The following is a 10,170-nucleotide window of genomic DNA, read 5'->3' on the forward strand; positions in this document are numbered from 1 at the left end:
ACGTTATACCACAACCTCATAACTACCATATTACACAGATACACTATTGAACATAACACCACAAATTCACAGAAATGGCGCTGGAGGGAATAGCAGCCGTTTTACGGGCTCCTGACCAATTGTGCTATGTTGTGTATTTTTTTTACTGATCTTAACAGCTATCACTAACCTTGATTTGAATGAGGACTTCTACTTCAATGAGTCAGAGGCGAAGGACATATTTATTAACCCGAACCAGGCCCAAATCCCTGACACTCAGAGAAGGAGGCGCTATAGAGCCCGGCGTGCAGGATACCTGAAGAGACTAGTCGGAGGGTAGATAAACAGCCCCTACGCTCCGTTCTATTGGCGAACGTGCAATCACTGGAGAATAAATTGGATGAGCTCCGGTCGAGACTATCCTATCAACGTCATCTAAAGAACTACAATATCCTATGTTTCTCAGAGGCGTGGCTGAATAAGGACATGGAAAATATACAGTACCAGTCAAAAGTTTGGACACACCTACTCATTCAAGGGTTTTTCTTTATTTTTACTATTTTCTACATTGTAGAATAATAGTGAAGAAATCAAAACTGATATAACACACATGGAATCATGTAGTAACCAAAACGTTGTTAAACAAATCAATATATATATTTTAGATTTTTCAAAGTAGACACCCTTTGGCATGATGACAGCTTTGCACACTCTTGGCATTCTCTCAACCAGCTTCACCTGGAATGCTTTTCCAACACTCTTGATGGAGTTCCCTCATAAGCAAAGAAGGAAATTCTCATCCAGAGGCGGCGCTCCTAGTGGCCAGTCATTTTAATGCAGGAAAACTGAAATCCGGTTTACATCATTTCTACCAGCGTGTCACCTGTGCAACTAGAGGTGAATAAACTCTAGATCACCTTTACTTCACACACAGAGACGCATACAAAGCCTTTGCCCTCCATTTGGCAAATCTGACCAATACTCTATCCTCCTGATTCCTGCTTACAAGCAAAAACTCAAACAGGAAGTACCGATGATGCGCTTAAAACGGAAGAGGTCCAATGAAGCAGATGCTAAGCTTCAGGATTGTTTCGCTAGCAGAGACTGGAATATGTTCCAACACGATTCATCCGATGGTATTGAGGAATTTACCACATAAGTCACCGGATTCCTTAATGAGTGCATCAACGACTTCGTCCCCACAGTGACCCTACATACATATCCCAACCAGAAGGCATGGATTACAGGCAACATCCGCACTGAGCTAAAGGGCTGCCACTTTCAGGTAGAGGGACACTAATCTGGACTCTCATAAGAATTCCTCCTACACCCTCTGACAAACCATCAAACAGGCAAAACGTCAATACAGGACCAAGCTCGAATCCTACTACACCAGTTCTGATGCTCATCGGATGTGACAGGGATTGCAAACTATCATGGATTGCAAAGAGAAACCCAGCCGCGAGATGTCCAGTGACGCGAGCCTACCAGATGAGCTAAATATGTCTATGCTCGCTTCGAGGCAAGTAACACTGAACCTTGCATGAGAGCATGAGCTGTTTCGGAAGACTGTGATCACGCTCTCCATAGCCGATGTGAGTAAGACCTTTAAACAGGTTAACATTCACACGGCCGCAGGACCAGACGGATTACCAAGACGCATACTCGGAGCATGCGCTGACCAGCTGGCAAGTGTCTTCACTGACATTTTCAACCTCTCCCTTACCCAGTCTGTAATACCTACATGTTTCAAGCAGACCACCATAGTACCTGTACACAAGAATGCCAAGGTAACCTGTCTAAATGACTATCGCCCGGTAGCACTCACATCTGTAGCCATAAAATGCTTTAAAAGGCTCATATGGCTCATATCAACAAAATCATCCCAGACACTCCAGAACATCATCCCAGGCCCACTCCAATTCGCATACCGCCCCAACAGATCCACAGATCAAACACACCAAGACAGTCGTGAAGAGGGCACGACAACACCTTTTCCCCTCGCGAGACTGAAAAGATTTGACATAGGTCCCCAGGTCTTCAAAATGTTACACAGCTGCACCATTGAGAGCATCCTGATCGGTTGCATCACCGGTTGGTATGGCAACTGCTCGACACCCGACCCCAAGGCACTACAGAGGGTAGTGTGTATGGCCCAGTACATCACTGGGGCCAAGCTTCCTGCCATCCAGGACCTACAGTTGAAGTCGTAAGTTTACATACACTTAGGTTGGAGTCATTAAAACTCGTTTTTCAACCAATCCACAAATTTATTGTTAACAAACTATGGTTTTGGCAAGTCGGGTTAGGACATCTACTTTGTGCATGACACAAGTAATTTTTCCAACAAATGTTTACAGACATATTATTTCACTTATAATTCACTGTATCACAATTCCAGTGGGTCAGAAGTTTACATACACTAAATTGACTGTTCCTTTAAACAGCTTGGAAAATTGAAGGTGTACCTGTGGATGTATTTCAAGGCCTACCTTCAAACTCAGTGCCTCTTTGCTTGACATCATGGGAAAATCAAAACAAATCAGCCAAGATCTCAGAAAATAAAATTGTAGACCTCCACAAGTCTGGTTCATCCTTGGGAGCAATTTCCAAATGCCTGAAGGTACCACGTTCATCTGTACAAACAATAGTACGCAAGTATAAACACCATGGGACCACGCAGCCGTCATACCGCTCAGGAAGGAGACGCGTTCTGTCTCCTAGAGATGAACGTACTTTGGTGCGAAAAGTGCAAATCAATCCCAGAACAACAGCAAAGGAACTTGTGATTATGCTGGAGGAAACATGTACAAAAGTATCTATTTCCACAGTAAAAAAAGTCCTCATGTTGTGGGGGCAGCATCATGTTGTGGGGGTGCTTTGCTGCAGGAGGGACTGGTGCACTTCACAAAATAGATGGCATCATGAGGGAGGAAAATTATGTGGATATATTGAAGCAACATCTCAAGACTTCAGCCAGGAAGTTAAAGCTTGGTCGCAAATGGATCTTCCAAATGGACAATGACCCCAAGCATACTTCCAAAGTTGTGTCAAAATGTCTTAATTAAGGACAACAAAGTCAAGGTATTGGGGTGGCCATCACAAAGCCTTGACCTCAATCCTATAGAACATTTGTGGGCAGAACTGAAAAAGCGTGTGCAAGCAAGGGCTACAAACCCGACTCAGTTACACCAGCTCTGTCAGGAGGAATGGGCCAAACTTTTTCAGTCTCCTGAGGGGAAACCTCCTGACGTTTTGTCGTGCCCTCTTCACGACTGTCTTGGTGTGCTTGGACCATGTTAGTTTGTTGGTGATTTGAACGCCAAGGAAGTTGAAGCTCTCAACCTGTTCCACTAGAGCCCCGTCAATGAGAATGGGGGCGTGCTCGGTCCTCCTTTTCCTGTAGTCCACAATCATCTCCTTAGTCTTGATCACATTGAGGGAGAGGTTGTTGTCCTTGCACCACGTGGTCAGGTCTCTGACCTCCCCATAGGCTGTCTCATCGTTGTTGGTGATCAGGCCTACCACTGTTGTGTCAACAGCAAACTTAATGATGGTGTTGGAGTTGTGCCTGGCCATGCAGTCACGAGTGAACAGGGAGTACAGGAGGGGACTGAGCACGCACCCCTGAGGGGCCCCCATGTTGAGGATCAGCGTGGCGGATGTGTTGTTACCTATCCTTACCACCTGGGGGCAGCCCGTCAGGAAGTCTAGGATCCAGTTGCAGAGGGAGGTGTTTAGTCCCAGGGTCCCTAGCTTATTGATGAGTTTTGAGGGCACTGTCATGACGTTGGCCTGGGGGTAGGTTTATGACAGTCATAAATACCTCTTCCCCCCTTTTTCCTCTCTCTACCCTTGTGAAATTTGAAAACCCCTTGGTTAACATAGAGATTCTGGGAACATCAGAAGGTGGGGGGAAATTAACTATATTCTGGTAATCCGACCAATTGAACATATGCAGGTACTTAATGAATATGATGTCAGTTCGGTTGTCATCTGAGACATTCTCATCAATGATAGATTGACAAACTCTACAGTGGAAAGTCTACACATCAGAGTTATCGGATTCACATGGAATTGTTGTTCAATTTAAATGTTTGAATATGAAATTATTCGTGATGGGATGAAATGTGATTTTAGCTTCTAAAATGTGAGAATTGGGTTTTCATGAGTGAATTAGGCCCGACTTAGTGGCCCGCCCACGTGAAGAGACATAGGTTGTAAATTATGAAACACACCCCTTTTCTCCCTCCACTATATAAGCCCTTGACGAAAATGAAACCTCCTGTTCCGAGGATGTGAGGATGACGGTCCATATGTTAAAAGGACTAACCTGTCAACTACAGAACTAAGCCAACATCAGCGTGAGCTTTGGTTGCGAATGGTATGAACTTTGAACTCTTATTCACTACAGAAGTGATACGTCCTAGCCGTTGAGTTAGCAACAGCAGCTGCAAACGTAAATTAGGATAGGACAGACAGAGTATCCCGTCTACCACACAACGACGTTACTACAACGTATCCAATTTACCAGCAGAGACATTCTTCAAAGGACAAAGGACTCGGTTGGGCAACACGGCCTTCCATCTACCACCAACCTACCGAAGCGCAGCTCAGTGTAAATATTTATTGCATTTCCCTTTTCCAAATGGGCGGTAATTTAGAATGCATAAGATACTGTATTTACGAAAGCACAGCTTCGCCCTTTGTTCCTCAGTCTTCCCGCTCTTTCACTCAAACCCAGCCCCTTTTCTTTTGTGTAACCAGCTGACATATCTGTTCCGCCCGCTAGGGCCGTTTTCCTTTATGACATAATTTGTAATCAAGGTATGATTCATTCTGTGTATATGTAATTCTGTGTGATTAGTTAGGTATTTAGTAAATAAATATTTAAACCCAATTCTGGATTGCTGATTCAACTTGTTAGCCAGGGTTCGTGAAGATAACCAAGAATTTACAACTTTCAGATGAGACTGAATTAAGGTGACGATTAATATTGACTGCTATTGATGTAAAATATGACTAGGTCTTTAAGAGTTTATTCGGAAGATAACAGCTCTATAAATATTATTTTGTGGTGCCCCGACTCTCTAGTTAATTACATTTACATGATTAGCTCAATCAGGTAATATTAATTACGGAGAAAGGATTTTATAGAATAGCATGTCATATCACTTAATCCGGCATAGCCAAAGACACGACAGCACTATGGTGTTGAAAGCTGAGCTGTAGTCAATGAATAGCATTCTCACATAGGTGTTCCTTTTGTCCAGTTGGGAAAGTGCAGTGTGGAGTGCAATAGAGATTGCATCATCTGTGGATCTGTTGGTGCAGTATGTAAATTGGAGTGGGTCTAGGGTTTCTGGGATAATGGTGTTGATGTGAGCCATGATCAGCCTTTCAAAGCATTTCATGGCTACATACTACAGGTTGGTATTCATATCAAATGTTATTTGTCACATACACATGGTTAGCAGATGTTGATGCGAGTGTAGCGAAATGCTTGTGCTTCTAGTTCCGACCATGCAGTAATATCTAACCTAACAATTTCACAACAACTACCTTATACACACAAGTGTAAAGGAATGAATAAGAATATGTACATAAACATATATGAATGAGCGATGGGCGAACGGCATAGGCAAGATGCAGTAGATGGTATAGAGTACAGTATATACATATGAGATGAGTAATGTAGGGTATGTAAACATTTATTACATCAATTTTTTCATTATTAAAGTGGCTAGAGATGAGTCAGTATGTTGGCAGCAGCCACTCAATGTTAGTGATGGCTGTTTAACAGTCTGATGGCCTTGAGATAGAAGCTGTTTATCAGTCTCTCGGTCCCCGCTTTGATGCACCTGTACTGACCTCGCCTTCTGGATGATAGCGGGGTGAACAGGCAGTGGCTCGGGTGGTTGTTGTCCTTGATGATCTTTTTGGCCTTCCTGTGACATCGGGGGGTGTAGGTGTCCTGGAGGGCAGGCAGTTTGCCCCCGGTGATGCATTGTGCAGAGCACACTACCCTCTGGAGAGCCTTACGGTTGTGGGCGGAGCAGTTGCCGTACCAGGCGGTGATACAGCCCGACAGGATGCTCTCGATTGTGCATCTGTAAAAGTTTGAGTGTTTTTGGTGACAAGCCGAATTTCTTCAGCCTCCTGAGGTTGAAGAAGCGCTGCTGTGCCTTCTTCACCACGCTGTCTGTGTGGATGGACCATTTCAGTTTGTCCGTGATGTGTACGCCGAGGAACTTAAAACTTTCCAATGTCTCCACTACTGTCCCGTCGATGTGGATAGGGGTCTGCTCCCTCTGCTGTTTCCTGAAGTCAACGATCATGTCCTTTGCTTTGTTGACATTGAGTGTGAGGTTATTTTTCTGACACCACACTCCGAGGGCCCTCACCTCCTCCCTGTAGGCCGTCTCGTCGTTGTTGGTAATCAAGCCTACCACTGTAGTGTCGTCTGCAAACTTGATGATTGAGTTGGAGGCGTGCATGGCCACGCAGTCATGGGTGAACAGGGAGTACAGGAGAGGGCTGAGAACGCACCCTTGTGGAGCACCAGTGTTGAGGATCAGCGGGGTGGAGATGTTGTTACCTACCCTCACCACCTGGGGGCGGCCCGTCAGGAAGTCCGGGACCCAGTTGCACAGGGCTGGTTCTCGAGCTTAACGACGAGTTTGGAGGGTACTATGGTGTTAAATGCTGAGCTGTAGTCGATGAACAGCATTCTTACATAGGTATTCCTCTTGTCCAGATGGGTTAGTGCAGTGCGATTGCGTCGTCTGTGGACCTATTGGGGCGGTAAGCAAATTGGAGTGGGTCTAGGGTGTCAGGTAGGGTGGAGGTGATATGGTCCTTGACTAGTCTCTCAAAGCACTTCATGATGACGGAAGTGAGTGCTACGGGGCGATAGTAATTTAGCTCAGTTACCTTCGCTTTCTTGGGAACAGGAACAATGGTGGCCCTCTTGAAGCATGTGGGAACAGCACACTGGGATAGGGATTGATTGAATATGTCCGTAAACACACCAGCCAGCTGGTCTGCGCATGCTCTGAGGACGCGGCTGGGGATGCCGTCTGGGCCGGCAGCCTTGCGAGGTTTAACACGTTTAAATGTCTTACTCACGTTGGCTGCAGTGAAGGAGAGCCCGCAGGTTTTGGTGTCGGGCTGTGTCAGTGGCACTGTGTTCTCCTCAAAGCGAGCAAAGAAGTTGTTTAGTTTGTCTGGGAGCAAGACATTGTGGTCCGCGACAGGGCTGGTTTTCCTTTTGTAGTCCGTGATTGACTGTAGACCCTGCCACACCTCTCCTGTCTGAGCCGTTGAATTGCGACTCTACTTTGTCTCTATACTGACGCTTAGCTTGTTTGATTGCCTTGCGGAGGGAATAGCTACACTGTTTGTATTTGGTCATGTTTCCGGTCACCATGCCCTGATTCAAAGCCGTGGTTCGCTCTTTCAGTTTTGCGCGAATGCTGCCATCATTCCACGGTTTCTGGTTGGGGAATGTTTTAATAGACGCTGTGGGTACAACATCACCGATGCACTTGCTAATAAACTCGCTCACCGAATCAGCGGATTCATCAATGTTGTTGTCCGACGCTATGCGGAACATATCGCAGTCCACGTGATCGACGCAATCTTGAAGCGTGGAATCCGATTGGTCGGACCAGCGTTGAACAGACCTGAGCACGGGCGCTTCCTGTTTTAGTTTCTGTCTATAGGCTGGGAGCAACTAAATACGATACGATATGCTGATAAAATTTAGGGAGCCTTGTTTTCAGATTAGCCTTGTTAAAATCCCCCGCTGCAATAAATGCAGCCTCAGGATATGTGGTTTCCAGTTTACATAGAGTCAAATTAAGTTCTTTTAGGCAGTTTACCTTAGTGTTCTTGGGTACAAGGACTATGGTGCTCTGCTTGAAACATGTTGGTATTACAGACTCAGACAGGGAGAGGTTGAAAATGTCAGTGAAGACACTTGCCAGTTGGTCAGCGCATGCTCGGAGTACACGTCCTGGTAATCCGTCTGGCCCAGCGGCCTTGTGAATGTTGACCTGTTTAAAGGTCTTACTCACATCGGCTGCGGAGAGCGTGATCACACAGTCATCCGGAACAGCTCATGCCCTCATGCATGTTTCAGTGTTTTTTTTAACAAGTTACACTACTCAAAATTAGTGGAATGACCTATTTGACTCAAACATAATCATTTCAAACCTTGATTACGTTGGAATATGATCACATATGTGATATGTCTCTCTATTTATGTGTGGGAATACTTGGGAGCAGATTTCCTAAATTAAAATCACTTTGAGCTATTTCGTGGTTATTTTACAGTCATTTATGTCCAATATATATACACTGCTCAAAAAAATAAAGGGAACACTTAAACAACACAATGTAACTCCAAGTCAATCACACTTCTGTGAAATCAAACTGTCCACTTAGGAAGCAACACTGATTGACAATAAATTTCACATGCTGTTGTGCAAATGGAATAGACAAAAGGTGGAAATTATAGGCAATTAGCAAGACACCCCCAATAAAGGAGTGRTTCTGCAGGTGGTGACCACAGACCACTTCTCAGTTCCTATGCTTCCTGGCTGATGTTTTGGTCACTTTTGAATGCTGGCGGTGCTYTCACTCTAGTGGTAGCATGAGACGGAGTCTACAACCCACACAAGTGGCTCAGGTAGTGCAGCTCATCCAGGATGGCACATCAATGCGAGCTGTGGCAAGAAGGTTTGCTGTGTCTGTCAGCRTAGTGTCCAGAGCATGGAGGCGCTACCAGGAGACAGGCCAGTACATCAGGAGTCGTGGAGGAGGCCGTAGGAGGGCAACAACCCAGCAGCATATAGCCTATTGGCTATATATCGATATGTGCCCAATGCTGCTGGGCACACAATATCAAGTGTGCCTATAGGCTATTTAGTGTGGTCCCAATCAAATGATCCATAGCCAATAGGCTATGAAGTGAATGCTCTGAGAAGAAGAGAGCAAAGTTATATTTCTGAGATATCTGCTGGGATGGTGTAAATAAAACTAGGCTGCATTACACACTGCAATGGATATTCCAACCCTGAGCCCCGGCCTGCTCCGCTCTTGCTGATCAAAACCTTTTTTGTGTGCTGCTGCCTAACCAATGCTGTGCTGTGTAAGCCTATAGTGGCAGTTCAGGAGGAGAGGCAAAGGCTTCTTCGGAAAATAATTTTTGATCTTACACATGGACTAACCTATAGCCTATGTTCTGTTCACTTTGAGAAGGAGCGCGCTAAGATGAGGAGGACCAGAGATCAACTTTGATAGCTTGCTACTACTATAATTAATTTGATTAAAAACAATATGGTTCTTGCCCATGATGTATTTATCAGAGTTATTGACCTCACAATAAGCCAGATTCAAGTAACTTGCATTGTGGTACTGAAACTTGAAGCAGATCAATCGGAAATGGACATGTCATGGTGCTGAAAGTAAGTAAATTTGAGTGGGCATAATTAATTTCAACTGTCTTCATTTTAATTCGACTTTACTAACAAGAGGACTTTGTGTTGGAGCCTATTTAAGAAATAAGAGGTAGGCCTACCTGTTTGACAGACAAAATTAGGCTATAGGCTGTTAAATCCATAGATTTGTTGGTCAATTCCTCCACCCACCATGCACTCTTTAACCTCTTGAATGTAACTAAATGTAATTAAAAAATATCTACATAAACCCCAAAAGTAATTATTTATCATAAACAATAACTAGCAATGTTGCATACACCAAGAAATGTTAAAATCTCACCTTTCTGGTCATTTAAAAATGTTTTTTACTGAGGTGCAGTCACTTTTGAGGAAACAAGCTGAAGTACACAGTACAAATATGATAAAAATATGAAATATTTTATATGTATTTCCTATTCAACAAAACTGAAGACTTGAAATCACTTATATTTTTTCTAAATATCTATTTATAAAACTACTAACTATAAGATTTCACCTTCCTTAACTGTAATATACATATTTGTATATTTAGTGTAAGAGAAAATATGCATATTTTCTAAAGGTCACTCTTGATCAAAACGTCTGCCCCCATCGTTGTGAATCTCACACATAGCTCTAGCTTTGCTTTCTGAACTCATTAGGAACTCGCCTTTCATCTCATATTAATCTTGTCCGTCTATGACAAACAAAGTGTTATTTGTTTTAAATT

This window comes from Salvelinus sp. IW2-2015, linkage group LG15, assembly GCF_002910315.2.
Source record: "Salvelinus sp. IW2-2015 linkage group LG15, ASM291031v2, whole genome shotgun sequence".
Lineage (NCBI taxonomy): Eukaryota > Metazoa > Chordata > Actinopteri > Salmoniformes > Salmonidae > Salvelinus > Salvelinus sp. IW2-2015.